Source organism: Culex pipiens, chromosome 2 (assembly GCF_016801865.2).
Source record: "Culex pipiens pallens isolate TS chromosome 2, TS_CPP_V2, whole genome shotgun sequence".
Classification (NCBI taxonomy): Eukaryota; Metazoa; Arthropoda; class Insecta; order Diptera; family Culicidae; genus Culex; species Culex pipiens.
In genome coordinates, this window is record NC_068938.1 from 22,257,710 (window position 1) to 22,274,189 (window position 16,480).

At 36.2% G+C, this 16,480-nt stretch overlaps 1 protein-coding gene across 10 annotated transcripts in view; it reads left to right on the forward strand.

The window, feature by feature from the left end:
* Positions 1-16,480, forward strand: part of LOC120421141 (aryl hydrocarbon receptor nuclear translocator homolog) — a 320,639-nt gene that overhangs the window by 65,374 nt on the left and 238,785 nt on the right. For 2 of the 10 annotated variants that reach the window (XM_039584322.2, XM_039584326.2), the window contains exon 1: positions 10,963-11,226. The exons of 3 other annotated variants lie outside the window; for them this stretch is intronic. The gene's annotated coding sequence lies outside the window, so the exon portion shown is untranslated. Of the gene's footprint in view, positions 1-10,958; positions 11,227-16,480 lie in introns of those variants that run through there. 5 more of the 10 variants (XM_039584327.2, XM_039584325.2, XM_052708678.1 and 2 more) reach the window with 4 other exon arrangements.

Below are 16,480 nucleotides of genomic sequence, written 5' to 3' on the forward strand. Positions count from 1 at the left end.
CCGACACCGAGGGGAAGTAGGGAGGGAGTGTTTATGGAATTAGTGCAGTGGTGCCATCTAGTTTGGGGTTGGACTTTCTTTTGATGTGCTGCCCTCACACCCGAGCTTGGTTAGTGGCGTGATGAGTCATTTGCAGATATAGGTAGAGGTACACAAACAGACTGTAATTAAAATATGATTGATAGTGATTTGTTTTGCTGCAGTGCTCAGCAATGAACATTGGGTTTAATGCTGCATTGATTTAATTAAGCGTAAATATTTTTAACTTTTGAAGGCTTTCCAATTTTCTATCCCAAACAGCATAATGTCAATGAGTTCTAGTAACTATTGTTGAACATATTTTCAACTTATCATTGGTTTTAAGAACTGCTTTTTAATTTATGTTCATTTTTATTCAAATAATTTGGTTTAGCATTTTTTTTTCATTTTTTTTAATTGCGGAAGAAGCATTAAAATATAAATTAGCAATTAAAAAAAAAACATAAAAAAGTATGATTTTTTTTTAAATTGATTTTTCTGTTAAAACTTCTATTCTTTATACAAGTAAAATTATTGATTTCTTCTTACAATTTATTTTCAATGCAATTTGATTGACTTTTCTTTGATATTTTTTTCAAGTTGCATCAGAGAATATCTTTATTTGATTGACCAATTGTTTGAAGTGAAGTGGATGACCGTGAAGGTTAAAGCTTCCAGAATAAATAACAATAACAATTTATTGTTCGAAATGTGATTATATTTTCTGTTTTATAGGAAACTTAATAATTTCAAATTTTAAATTTCAATTTTGATAGAAGATAATTGAATATTGCTGAGATTTCTAATTTGCATTGAAAAAAAATGTACAATGATTGTAAACTACTCTGCATAATTTTTTTTTATATTTTTAATGTACCGTTTTTATTTGGCTGTGTAAGCGCCAATGTATATTATTTGTTTAAAAGCAACGATATTAAAGTATTACAACAACTGCTAATAATGTTTCAGAGATGGCGAAAAAGATTCCACTTGGTGCAGGTGGGATTTGAACCCACAACTGATCAACGGTACTGATCCGCGTTACCAATTATGCTACTGCGACCGGTGACAAATTTGTTGTCTATTGGTGTACAGCACAATCGAATGTCGCGTATTGGATTTCAAAGCTTTCCCATACCAATTGTTTCTCTTTCTATCCTTCTCTTCCACACTACCGTCGTTGCTATTGTATCTCAAATTCTCGCTGAGAAGAGTCTATTTATAGAACTAACTTTGTATTCTACCCCTTCGACAGGAGGACATATAGCTTCTCAGCCGGTGGTTAGAATGTGTTAGCAATCGCCGGCTCTCCCGGTGGCCGATTTGTTAGGGTTACCCTAAATTTTCTTTTCTTAATGTACCGTTTTTATTTGGCTGTGTAAGCGCCAATGTATATTATTTGTTTAAAAGCAACGATATTAAAGTATTACAACAACTGCTAATAATGTTTCAGAGATGGCGAAAAAGATTCCACTTGGTGCAGGTGGGATTTGAACCCACAACTGATCAACGGTACTGATCCGCGTTACCAATTATGCTACTGCGACCGGTGACAAATTTGTTGTCTATTGGTGTACAGCACAATCGAATGTCGCGTATTGGATTTCAAAGCTTTCCCATACCAATTGTTTCTCTTTCTATCCTTCTCTTCCACACTACCGTCGTTGCTATTGTATCTCAAATTCTCGCTGAGAAGAGTCTATTTATAGAACTAACTTTGTATTCTACCCCTTCGACAGGAGGACATATAGCTTCTCAGCCGGTGGTTAGAATGTGTTAGCAATCGCCGGCTCTCCCGGTGGCCGATTTGTTAGGGTTACCCTAAATTTTCTTTTCTTAATGTACCGTTTTTATTTGGCTGTGTAAGCGCCAATGTATATTATTTGTTTAAAAGCAACGATATTAAAGTATTACAACAACTGCTAATAATGTTTCAGAGATGGCGAAAAAGATTCCACTTGGTGCAGGTGGGATTTGAACCCACAACTGATCAACGGTACTGATCCGCGTTACCAATTATGCTACTGCGACCGGTGACAAATTTGTTGTCTATTGGTGTACAGCACAATCGAATGTCGCGTATTGGATTTCAAAGCTTTCCCATACCAATTGTTTCTCTTTCTATCCTTCTCTTCCACACTACCGTCGTTGCTATTGTATCTCAAATTCTCGCTGAGAAGAGTCTATTTATAGAACTAACTTTGTATTCTACCCCTTCGACAGGAGGACATATAGCTTCTCAGCCGGTGGTTAGAATGTGTTAGCAATCGCCGGCTCTCCCGGTGGCCGATTTGTTAGGGTTACCCTAAATTTTCTTTTCTTAATGTACCGTTTTTATTTGGCTGTGTAAGCGCCAATGTATATTATTTGTTTAAAAGCAACGATATTAAAGTATTACAACAACTGCTAATAATGTTTCAGAGATGGCGAAAAAGATTCCACTTGGTGCAGGTGGGATTTGAACCCACAACTGATCAACGGTACTGATCCGCGTTACCAATTATGCTACTGCGACCGGTGACAAATTTGTTGTCTATTGGTGTACAGCACAATCGAATGTCGCGTATTGGATTTCAAAGCTTTCCCATACCAATTGTTTCTCTTTCTATCCTTCTCTTCCACACTACCGTCGTTGCTATTGTATCTCAAATTCTCGCTGAGAAGAGTCTATTTATAGAACTAACTTTGTATTCTACCCCTTCGACAGGAGGACATATAGCTTCTCAGCCGGTGGTTAGAATGTGTTAGCAATCGCCGGCTCTCCCGGTGGCCGATTTGTTAGGGTTACCCTAAATTTTCTTTTCTTAATGTACCGTTTTTATTTGGCTGTGTAAGCGCCAATGTATATTATTTGTTTAAAAGCAACGATATTAAAGTATTACAACAACTGCTAATAATGTTTCAGAGATGGCGAAAAAGATTCCACTTGGTGCAGGTGGGATTTGAACCCACAACTGATCAACGGTACTGATCCGCGTTACCAATTATGCTACTGCGACCGGTGACAAATTTGTTGTCTATTGGTGTACAGCACAATCGAATGTCGCGTATTGGATTTCAAAGCTTTCCCATACCAATTGTTTCTCTTTCTATCCTTCTCTTCCACACTACCGTCGTTGCTATTGTATCTCAAATTCTCGCTGAGAAGAGTCTATTTATAGAACTAACTTTGTATTCTACCCCTTCGACAGGAGGACATATAGCTTCTCAGCCGGTGGTTAGAATGTGTTAGCAATCGCCGGCTCTCCCGGTGGCCGATTTGTTAGGGTTACCCTAAATTTTCTTTTCTTAATGTACCGTTTTTATTTGGCTGTGTAAGCGCCAATGTATATTATTTGTTTAAAAGCAACGATATTAAAGTATTACAACAACTGCTAATAATGTTTCAGAGATGGCGAAAAAGATTCCACTTGGTGCAGGTGGGATTTGAACCCACAACTGATCAACGGTACTGATCCGCGTTACCAATTATGCTACTGCGACCGGTGACAAATTTGTTGTCTATTGGTGTACAGCACAATCGAATGTCGCGTATTGGATTTCAAAGCTTTCCCATACCAATTGTTTCTCTTTCTATCCTTCTCTTCCACACTACCGTCGTTGCTATTGTATCTCAAATTCTCGCTGAGAAGAGTCTATTTATAGAACTAACTTTGTATTCTACCCCTTCGACAGGAGGACATATAGCTTCTCAGCCGGTGGTTAGAATGTGTTAGCAATCGCCGGCTCTCCCGGTGGCCGATTTGTTAGGGTTACCCTAAATTTTCTTTTCTTAATGTACCGTTTTTATTTGGCTGTGTAAGCGCCAATGTATATTATTTGTTTAAAAGCAACGATATTAAAGTATTACAACAACTGCTAATAATGTTTCAGAGATGGCGAAAAAGATTCCACTTGGTGCAGGTGGGATTTGAACCCACAACTGATCAACGGTACTGATCCGCGTTACCAATTATGCTACTGCGACCGGTGACAAATTTGTTGTCTATTGGTGTACAGCACAATCGAATGTCGCGTATTGGATTTCAAAGCTTTCCCATACCAATTGTTTCTCTTTCTATCCTTCTCTTCCACACTACCGTCGTTGCTATTGTATCTCAAATTCTCGCTGAGAAGAGTCTATTTATAGAACTAACTTTGTATTCTACCCCTTCGACAGGAGGACATATAGCTTCTCAGCCGGTGGTTAGAATGTGTTAGCAATCGCCGGCTCTCCCGGTGGCCGATTTGTTAGGGTTACCCTAAATTTTCTTTTCTTAATGTACCGTTTTTATTTGGCTGTGTAAGCGCCAATGTATATTATTTGTTTAAAAGCAACGATATTAAAGTATTACAACAACTGCTAATAATGTTTCAGAGATGGCGAAAAAGATTCCACTTGGTGCAGGTGGGATTTGAACCCACAACTGATCAACGGTACTGATCCGCGTTACCAATTATGCTACTGCGACCGGTGACAAATTTGTTGTCTATTGGTGTACAGCACAATCGAATGTCGCGTATTGGATTTCAAAGCTTTCCAAAGTACAAAGCTTTCCAAAATACAAAGTTAGTTCTATAAATAGACTCTTCTCAGCGAGAATTTGAGATACAATAGCAACGACGGTAGTGTGGAAGAGAAGGATAGAAAGAGAAACAATTGGTATGGGAAAGCTTTGAAATCCAATACGCGACATTCGATTGTGCTGTACACCAATAGACAACAAATTTGTCACCGGTCGCAGTAGCATAATTGGTAACGCGGATCAGTACCGTTGATCAGTTGTGGGTTCAAATCCCACCTGCACCAAGTGGAATCTTTTTCGCCATCTCTGAAACATTATTAGCAGTTGTTGTAATACTTTAATATCGTTGCTTTTAAACAAATAATATACATTGGCGCTTACACAGCCAAATAAAAACGGTACATTAAGAAAAGAAAATTTAGGGTAACCCTAACAAATCGGCCACCGGGAGAGCCGGCGATTGCTAACACATTCTAACCACCGGCTGAGAAGCTATATGTCCTCCTGTCGAAGGGGTAGAATACAAAGTTAGTTCTATAAATAGACTCTTCTCAGCGAGAATTTGAGATACAATAGCAACGACGGTAGTGTGGAAGAGAAGGATAGAAAGAGAAACAATTGGTATGGGAAAGCTTTGAAATCCAATACGCGACATTCGATTGTGCTGTACACCAATAGACAACAAATTTGTCACCGGTCGCAGTAGCATAATTGGTAACGCGGATCAGTACCGTTGATCAGTTGTGGGTTCAAATCCCACCTGCACCAAGTGGAATCTTTTTCGCCATCTCTGAAACATTATTAGCAGTTGTTGTAATACTTTAATATCGTTGCTTTTAAACAAATTTATATTTTTAATCAAATAGGGCACTTTATGACTTTTTATAAATTTTGAATTTTGGACCACAGATCCGAAAAATTCATGAAATTTCATAGAAAAAAAATATAAGCGCAAATTCATTGATATTTTTGAAATGTTTGGCAATATCATACCTAAAATAATGCATTTTGCTGTAATTTCAGGCCTAAAATTAAAAAAATAAGTTTTTTGTCCCACTCTTCGAGGAACAAAAACTAGAATTTAAAAATTGTATCATCGCTATCGGAAAAAATAATCATTGTAAAAAATAATAATCGAGAACATTGTATTTTTCTAAATAGTTATCAAATAGAAAAAAATATTACGTTTTTCGTGTATTTTAAATTAATTACAGGCTTTATGATCCTTTTATAAATTTTGATTTTGGTACCAAAGATCGTTAAAAGAACTAACGCGCCAGGCCATTTTTTCAATAAATTCATTGAAAATCACTCGAAAATTGAACTCCCTGAATACACCTCGATTTTGGCCGGGTTTGCATTTTTACGACCGTTTTGGGGTCTAATAAGACCCTGTTCAAAATTGTTACTTTACTAAATGTATTTTAAAAGTTATGATATGAAAAAGTTTTTTTTGTAGACACAAAACGCGCCTAATGCGAAACGCCTGGTTGCCACTTTTTTTCAAATGAGAGTCTGCATGTTTTCTGGAATTGTCTGTATTAACTATATATCATTCGATTTTTTTTTGTATTTTTTAATTCGACTGAAACTTTTTTGGTGCCTTCGGTATGCCCAAAGAATCCATTTTGCATCATTAGTTTGTCCATATAATTTTCCATACAAATTTGGCAGCTGTCTATACAAAAATGATGTATGAAAATTCAAAAATCTGTATCTTTTGAAGGAATTTTTTGATCGATTTGGTGTCTTGGGCAAAGTTGTAGGTATGGATACGGACTACACTGGAAAAAATGATACACGGTAAAAAAATTGGTGATTTTTTATTTAACTTTTTATCACTAAAACTCAATTTGCAAAAAACACTATTTTTATTATTTTTTTTTGATATGTCTTAGAGGACATAAAATGCCAACTTTTCAGAAATTTACAGGTTGTGCAAAAAATCATTGAGCGAGTTATGAACTTTTGAATCAATACTGATTTTTTCAAAAAATCGAAACATTGGTCGCAACAATTTTTCAACTTCATTTTTCGATGTAAAATCAAATTTGCAATCAAACATTCAATATTACGCCCTTTTAAAATGTTAGTTTTGATTTGAATATTTTGAAAATATTGTTTTCGAAAAGATCGGAAAATTTCACAAATGTTTCGTATTTTAACATTGAAAATCGGACCATTAATTGCTGCGATATCGTCATTGAAAAATGGTGGGCTGTTTGGGTGAGACTTAGAAAACATCAATTTTCCAGTTTTTAAACCTTTGCATTGCAATATCTCAGGAACTTAAGGTCGTATCAACAATGTCCGAAGAAGCAAATTATAGAGAATTTTCTCAGCTTTTCAAAAATATTTTTTTCAAAGGTGGGCAATAGCCTGTCCCATTTTGAGGTCATGTCGAGGAATTTCAGGTGCTCACTTCTTAAATGATAGATTATGATGTTAGGAACAATGTTTTCTTAGACAAGAAAAAATAATAAAATACTTTCTCGCACCCCCTAGTCGATTTACTGAAAAAAGTCACTTTTTTGAACAAATTTTCTAAAATCGCTTGGAATCAATACAAAAACTGTTTCGATCAGGTGTGTATTATCTTCAAACGATAGGTTTTTGTCCATAGATTAAGATGCACTATCAATATTGGACCAAAATTTAAGTTTTTGGACTCTCCCATGCGGATTTGTGTCGAAAAAATCGCATTTTTTCGAAACTTTTTTCAGAAATGTTCATTTAATTTAGGGTAGCCTATTTTTCCCAGTGAAACCAATACATGCAGCTTGTAGGAAATTTCATGGCGAACATTTTTTCCTCTGAGAAAATGCAATTTCGACACTCCAGAGCCGAGATATTTGAGTTTTAGTGAGGAAAAAAGTGACAATTTTCAAAATTTCTCAGAATTCTGAAGCAAGGCCTACTAATTACACGATGTAGCAAGCATATGTCTCAATGGTCAGGGTATGCTTTTTTATAGTAATTTTGGCCGCTGAATCCGAATCTGAAATCAAATTTCGTGTAAACAGTGATGTTTTGGAGCTACACCCTTTTGGAATGTTATTTGCGTGTTTAAGAGGCAGTTTTTGTAAATATTGATCGGTTTGTTTTAGAGGTCGTATCAAGGTGCTCCGATTTGGATGAAACTTTCAGCGTTTGTTTGTCTGTACATGAGATGAACTCATGCCAAATATGAGCCTTTTACGACAAAGGGAAGTGGGATAAAACGGGCATTGAAGTTTGAATTTTCTGAGGATTTCAAATATGACAAAAGTGAGACTAAAAAGTGCCGCTATGGATGCCTACAGGACAATAACTAACGTTGTAAAATGTTTGTTATAGAAAAATCGAAAAACTATGAGAAAAACTGTGATTGGCCAAAAAGTTATTACCGTAGGCTTATAGTCCATGAAATTACCTATCTTTTGAACTAAAAGAGTATGGGTGTTGGAGGCTGTTGCAAAAAGATATTGAGGTTTAAAAAAAACCATTTTAACAGTAATTTGCAAAAGCTATGAGAAAAAGTTAAACCAATCCTGGATGCCTATGGCCCATTTTGAAGTGCTTCAAAAGACCTTTCGAATGCATCTAAGAGAGTGGGAATTGATGAAGTTTTACTAAAATGCGAGCAATTTAATTTTAAGATTTTTTATATTTTTTCCCCACTTCCCTTTGTCGTAGAGGGCTCATATTTGGCATGAGTTCATCTCATGTACAGACAAACAAACGCTGAAAGTTTCATCCAAATCGGAGCACCTTGATACGACCTCTAAAACAAACCGATCAATATTTACAAAAACTGCCTCTTAAACACGCAAATAACATTCCAAAAGGGTGTAGCTCCAAAACATCACTGTTTACACGAAATTTGATTTCAGATTCGGATTCAGCGGCCAAAATTACTATAAAAAAGCATACCCTGACCATTGAGACATTGTGACTTTTTTCAGTAAATCGACTAGGGGGTGCGAGAAAGTATTTTATTATTTTTTCTTGTCTAAGAAAACATTGTTCCTAACATCATAATCTATCATTTAAGAAGTGAGCACCTGAAATTCCTCGACATGACCTCAAAATGGGACAGGCTAGTGGGCAAACATGTGCATTAATTAAAAAAAAAAATTGAAAAACTTTGACTATTTTCAAAAAAGTCACCTTAAAATGGATTTAACTTGAAAACGGTGCACTTTATCAAAATTTCAGTTCAGTACTTTTTGATTGCAAATTTGATTTTACATCGAAAAATAAAGTTGAAAAATTTTTGCAACCAAAATTGAAAAAAATCAGTATTGATTAAAAAATTCATAACTCGGTCAATGATTTTTGGCACAACCTGGAAATTTCTGAAAAGTTGGTATTTTATGTCCTCTAAAACATATAAAAAAATAAAAAAATTAAAAATAGTTTTTTTTTTGCAAATCAAGTTTTTGTGATAAAAAGTTAAATAAAAAAAATCACCAATTTTTTTTACGGTGTACCATTTTTTTCCAGTGTAGTCCAAATCCATACCTACAACTTTGCCGAAGACACCAAATCGATCAAAAAATTTCTTCAAAAGCTATAGATTTTTGATTTTTCATACATCATTTTTGTATGGACAGCTGCCAAATTTGTATGGAAAATTATATGGACAAACTAATGATGCAAAATGGATTCTTTGGGCATACCAAAGGCACCAAAAAAGTTTCAGCCGGATTAAAAAATACAAAAATTAAAATTGAAGAAAAAAGACCGATTTCGTAGAAATTGCTCAGGTCCTTTTCGGTGCTGGAACCTAGTTTGGACCGAGTCCACCAGACCACCAGAAGGTGGATTAAGAATAGTTTTTTTAAGAGGACTTATAAACAAAATTATTATTTTTTGCTTTTTTGATGATTTTGAATATATGAAATATTAATTTTGTTTTTTGGACTTAAAAAAAAACTTTGGATTTACATTTTATTTAATTTGGCGAAAAAACTAAAAAAAAACTAAGTTACCAGATCTTGTTTACTGATTCTACTACTGTTAAAAACTTGTTTTTTAAAAAAGTATTTTAAATACATGATGTCAAAAATTGTTAAAAGCTTTAATTTTATAAATCTCAAGCTAAACATTGTTACAGTCGACTCTTTGGTTGTCAATATCCAAGGGACCGTCGAGGAAGAGAATCATCAGTTTACAGAACGATGCAAAATCAAGACTCGATTGAAAATATTTTTTTCTTGATACCCAGCTATGGGAGAGAATCATGGCAACGTCCATCAAACAAAAACAAACTAATGTCAAACACCCTTCAAAGCTTCGTTTTGCCAAGAAAAATGTCTGCAAGCCATGAGAATGTGAAAAATATCGAGGAATGAAGACAATTGAAGTATGCTGATTGAAGGGACTGAAGAATTCATCGATAGATGGAGCAATATTGATATCGAGAAGATCGACAGCCAGAGAGTCGACTGTATTCAAAGTTTCCAGATGTTGGTTTAATTATTTTTTTCAAAGTTTTTCTGAGTTAAAAAAACAGTTATTTTTTGATAGTTTTGACACAAGGTTCAAATTAATTTTAATTTTACGATTCTTAACCAGTAATTTTGATAAAAATATGAACATATGATTGCATGGTTTCTTTTAGATTTTCTATTATTAATAAAAGCATTTTCATGTTCAACTGATCATTTCCACGTCTATTCCAACATTACCGCGCCAAACTTCCAACAATCCAAACTGTTCCATTTCCCCCCCGAAACTCAACTCATAATCCACCTTCTCGTCATAATGGATATCATTTCTCTTAGTAGGTCATTCTTAAATTACTATCATTCCATACTCTAGCCTATCCCCACCCCGACTCTCCCCCCTCAAAATCCCACCCAAATGCCCAAAATGCACATCTTATTACATCCACCAACCAAACTCTTCACCTCAACCCCCCACCTCTTTCCTAGTGGAAACCTGTTCTAACTTTTGCCCTTTTTCCACCGGCGACGGGCGCCACCGCCACATGCCGAAAAACTTGTCAGCAGGTTTTCCTCCTCTACACACACACACCTACACACAGCTCAAAAGAGACGAAAACTCTTTCTTTTTTTCGGGAAAAGCGACGCAAGTCGCCGAAGCAAAAACGGAAATGACATTATCACCGCGAAGCTCAAACTCCTTCGAAAAGGACGTCACGAGACGGCGTCGCGATGCGCGCCCCTTTGTATTGGTGAGAGGGAAAATCCTTGTGGAAATACCTGGTGCGAGGGTGGAAGGAAAAACAGTGAGAAATTAACTCTCTGAGAGACTGTTCGCGCGAGAGCAAACGAAAACACGAATTAAGCGAGAGAGAAAATGAGTGCACCGCTGCGCGGTGAGTGACTGGTGAGCGAGCGAAGAAGGAGAGAGCGCGAGAGTATGTCAGTGTATGAATGGACGGTTTCGCCGCGTTTCGAACGGCGACGACGTCGATTCCAGTTCAGTGAGTAAGAAGCTTTCGTCGTGAACGGACCTTTTTTGCTCGGGTTTTTTTTCGTTGCGTTCGTTCTCGGGATTGGTTTGAGAGTTTTCGTGTTTCGGAGAGCGCGCGTAGCGACGAGGAAAAACGCTCGTGTGTGACACTATCAGGACGAGTTTTTCGTGGATGATATTTTGGATTTTTTGTTTGCTCCGGGAAAAATCGCGCGATTGATAGTTTTAATTCGCGCGAATCATCATCGGGCGAGCGCCGATCAAGTGTGTGTGCGTAAGGGTATTGTCGATTTGGTGTTATTGTTTGTTTTGTGCGGCCGAACAAAAACAAGAAAGTGATTGGCGCGGAAAATGTGCAATTGATACACTATTGTGATGATGACCAAGTCGGCGCTTGTGTGTGTTTTTTTTCGGGTGGAAAATCGCGGTGTCGATTTTTCCGTAGTTTTTCCTCTGCCACTACGGACTTTATCGTCGACGTCGTCGAGGTCCTTGACAGGAGTCGTCGAACACGTGTGGGTGTGTGTGTGTTGGGGGGTTTGTGATGGTGGCGACCGAGAGTGAATATAGTTTCTGCTTTTTTTTTTTCGTTTCGTTGGCTATAATAGTGTGGTTGTGCACCGTTTGGTGTGCCGCGTTTATTTTGGAGGAGTTTTTCCACGTGAAACACGTGTGTGTCTGTCCCGAGGGGGGTGGTGGATTGGAGGTGGAACGGTGTAGTGCCAGGATATGCTTATGTTTTATTTTTTATTTTCCGAAACCTGCTGTCTGGGTGGCGACGGCAGTAACCTTAACATTAAAGTAAATAGACATTCTCGTAAAATATATTTTTCGGTGCTGCGCTGGTTTCAGCTTTTTTTTCGGGGCAAGCATTTTTTCGAGGTGCCTTCACGGCTAGCCCAAACAAAGTAGCGCTGCTCTACCTGTCTTCGTGGTGGGTTTTCACTAGAGTGATGATAGAGAATGCTCGACTTTAGTGTGCAGAAAAATTTCTGCATAATTATTGCCTCCAGAAAATCCCCAACCTGCCTCGGCGTGTAAGTGTGCAGTTGCAGTAATAAAACCTGAAAATAATACATATTAAAGTTTATTTATCTTCCGTTCATTTATTTCGCTTTTTTCCGGTCCAACCAGGCAACAGGACGAGCGAGGAAAAGAGACAGAATAATTTTTATCTGCTTTTACTTTAATTTATATTTTTGCATAAATTTCAAGTAAGAACAAACACCGCTAGCAGAAAAAAGGAAGAAAGCCCAGCTTAATGAAATTTAAATTAAAAATTAATGAATTTTATTACCCCTTTTGCACATTAACCAGCTCTGTCCGGCAAAAGGTGTGGGACTTTTTTTTTCTCGCAAATAATAATTGATATCGAAAAAAGAAGTGATAAAAACGCATGTGATAAGTAAATTTCCGAAAGAGAAATGACGTTAGAAGAAATGTGTGTGTGTGTGTGTGCACATTGCATGTTGCGTGACTTGTTGCACATGCACCACACTCACTGCAAAACGGCAATCTGCAAAACTGCAAGTTGAGTGTGTGTGTGGTGAAGTCGTTGTTAGTTTTGATCGAAATTATGGGTGGAAGTTATGGGGCAGTTGCATAGTTGGAATAGTGTGAGCGTCTGTCCTTAATTGAGCGGTTAAGACACTTTGTTGACTTGTGAATGGGATTTGAGTTGCGAGATTTCGAGATTATTTTTTAAATGTGACGATTTTCTCTGCGTTTGATGTAGAAAAATGACCTGAATATATTTTTTTAAATTTAGTTTGGAATATTTTTTTCTTGTCTAAAAAAAATGTTTCAAAGCATTCAAAAACCATGCTGTTAATTTTGAATACTTGACATTGGATTGAGGATCAAACCTCTAAAAATTTTGAACTTTTGGCTGTGATGAAACAGATTAAATATTTGGAAAAAATAAAAATTCAATCTAGAGCACGTAGTTATTTCAAAGTTTTTTTTCATTTTAACTTTTTTTCATTAAAATCTCTGAAATTTTCTGTTAAATTCATTTGTGATTTCACCAATGCAATTTGAGAGCAATTTTTTTTAAGCCGGTCAAAGTAAAAAAAAAAATAGAAAAAAACTAAAAATCCAAAAATAAACTAAAATGTCTAAAATAAAGAGAAGAATAATAAAATACAAGATAAATACAAACATATAAAAAACAAATATAATCAAAGAAATACAGAAAAAAGAGTTGTTTGTTGGAAATCAAAAATCATTCTAAATCATCTCCTTAACATGGAAAAATCGAATCCAAAAATTTTTGGCATCACAAACGCATAAATTTTTGGCCTGTTTTGAGCTCTTTTAAAACGTTTCAACTACAAAAAATGTTATACAAAGCCAACAATAAATTTTTGAAGTGGTTTAATTAGTTGTGAAATTACAAATAAATTACTAAAAATAAGATTTTTAGTATTTTTAGTATTTTTTTTTTTCTAATAATCCACGAACGATTTATAACTATCAAAATGCGAAATTTTAAATTCAATATTGACTTGAGGAACTTGGAACTCATAATAAATGTAGAAAACAGCGGCAATTAAAATTTAACTAATTATTTCTTTGTATCAAGAACATTTTTCATCAATCTTGGGCAGAATCCATATTATAAGGTTCTTTCTCTTTTCAACAATTTGAACTGTTATTTAAGCAATTTCAACTGTTTTTATTCCAAAATGTTGTCCAATTGCCTTTTCTTAATTGATTCATTTTGGTTTTTGTTTGGTTTTATATGCATTTTGGTTTTTGTTTGGTTTTATAATCTGATTCTTTATACTTAAAAAAAAAGGTTTTGGATTACAGAATTTTCAATCGGGATTTTCTAAAATGTTAAAAAAATGAATTTTTTAAACTGTAATTTTTTATATTAGGATAAAAAACAATTTTTATTATTTTTCTATTTAGTCAAAAAACCGCAAACTTCATCGCATTTTTCAATGTTGACTCCTCACAGTCTTCATTTATGCCAAGGGTCGAAACACCGGCCACGAAAATGTCCCAAGAATGCACCTCATTAAAATATTCATTCTTCAAATTAAGTTTTAAAAAACAATTTTTACTATTTTTCCATTCAATCGAAAACCGCAAACTTCATCGCATTTTCAAAATGTTGATTCCTCACAGTCCTCGCGCATACCAAGGGTCAAAACACCGGCCACGAGAATGTCCCAAGAATGCCCGCCATGAAAATACCTTAAGGGCTAAGAGAACCAGCTGGGAGTTTTTTCAGTAAAATTGAAATATCTCGAAAACGATACATTTTCTCAACAAACCGACCCGACATTTTGTAGCCAACATTCTTACGCACCTTCTGGTTAAATATGAGCTTGATTGGTTAAGTCTAGCCTGAGTGGTTATCTTTTTAGTAAAAGGTACTAAAACACGTTGAAAAATGCCTTATTTTCCTCCCAACTTTTTTAAGAAATGAAAGCCTTTTTGGAAAATCTAAGCTCGACAGTTTGTAGTCGAGACAATTACCTGCAATTTGATATATATAAAGCCATACTTTAGTTGTAAAATAATTGAGTGGTTATCTTTTTCCCAAAAAATATCTGAAACGTAAACAAATTCGCGCAGATTTCTACTCTCTCATTTTGTCTCGAGAGCGCGTGCTGACAGTTCGTTTGCAGTGGTGCCAGAATATTTTCTTTATATTTTTCAAAGACTTTTTAAATCATTATATTTTTTTTATGAATTAAGACATTTCAGGTAGGTTTTTTTCTGAAGCTACAGTTAGTTGGTGGTTGATCTACGGTCTATTGAGAAGTTCTAGGACATCTACCAACTCTATGGAGTTCAGCGATGAAGGTCAACCTGATCAATGGTTGCTTATATAAATAACGGTGAAGTTGGAACATCTTCAGGTAGCTTCAGTAAGTTACACTGAGTAGATCTATGGTCTGTTGAGAAGTTCTAGGATATCTACCAACTCTATGGAGTTCAGAGATGAAGGTCAACCTGATCAATGGCTGCTCATATCAATAACTGTGAAGTTGGAACATCTTCAGGTAGCTTCAGTGAGTTACACTGAGTAGATCTATGATCTGTTGAGAAGTTCTAGGACATCTACCAACTCTATGGAGTTCAGCGATGAAGGTCAACCTGATCAATGGTTGCTTATATCAATAACTGTGAAGTTGGAACATCTTCAGGTAGCTTCAGTGAGTTACACTGAGTAGATCTATGGTCTGTTGAGAAGTTCTAGGATATCTACCAACTCTATGGAGTTCAGAGATGAAGGTCAACCTGATCAATGGCTGCTCATATCAATAACTGTGAAGTTGGAACATCTTCAAGTAGCTTCAGTGAGTTACACTGAGTAGATCTATGGTCTGTTGAGAAGTTCTAGGACAACTACCAACTCTATGGAGTTCAGCGATGAAGGTCAACCTGATCAATGGTTGCTTATATCAATAACTGTGAAGTTGGAACATCTTCAGGTAGCTTCAGTGAGTTACACTGAGTAGATCTATGATCTGTTGAGAAGTTCTAGGACATCTACCAACTCTATGGAGTTCAGCGATGAAGGTCAACCTGATCAATGGTTGCTTATATCAATAACTGTGAAGTTGGAACACCTTCAGGTAGCTTCAGTGAGTTACACTGAGTAGATCTATGGTCTGTTGAGAAGTTCTAGGATATCTACCAACTCTATGGAGTTCAGAGATGAAGGTCAACCTGATCAATGGCTGCTTATATCAATAACTGTGAAGTTGGAACATCTTCAAGTAGATTCAGTGAGTTACACTGAGTAGATCTATGGTCTGTTGAGAAGTTCTAGGACATCTACCAACTCTATGGAGTTCAGAGATGAAGGTCAACCTGATCAATGGCTGCTTATATCAATAACTGTGAAGTTGGAACATCTTCAGGTAGCTTCAGTGAGTTACACTGAGTAGATCTATGATCTGTTGAGAAGTTCTAGGACATCTACCAACTCTATGGAGTTCAGCGATGAAGGTCAACCTGATCAATGGTTGCTTATATCAATAACTGTGAAGTTGGAACATCTTCAGGTAGCTTCAGTGAGTTACACTGAGTAGATCTATGGTCTGTTGAGAAGTTCTAGGACATCTACCAACTCTATGGAGTTCAGCGATGAAGGTCAACCTGATCAATGGTTGCTTATATCAATAACTGTGAAGTTGGAACATCTTCAGGTAGCTTCAGTGAGTTACACTGAGTAGATCTATGATCTGTTGAGAAGTTCTAGGACATCTACCAACTCTATGGAGTTCAGCGATGAAGGTCAACCTGATCAATGGTTGCTTATATCAATAACTGTGAAGTTGGAACATCTTCAGGTAGCTTCAGTGAGTTACACTGAGTAGATCTATGGTCTGTTGAGAAGTTCTAGGATATCTACCAACTCTATGGAGTTCAGAGATGAAGGTCAACCTGATCAATGGTTGCTTATATCAATAACTGTGAAGTTGGAACATCTTCAAGTAGCTTCAGTGAGTTACACTGAGTAGATCTATGGTCTGTTGAGAAGTTCTAGGACATCTACCAACTCTATGGAG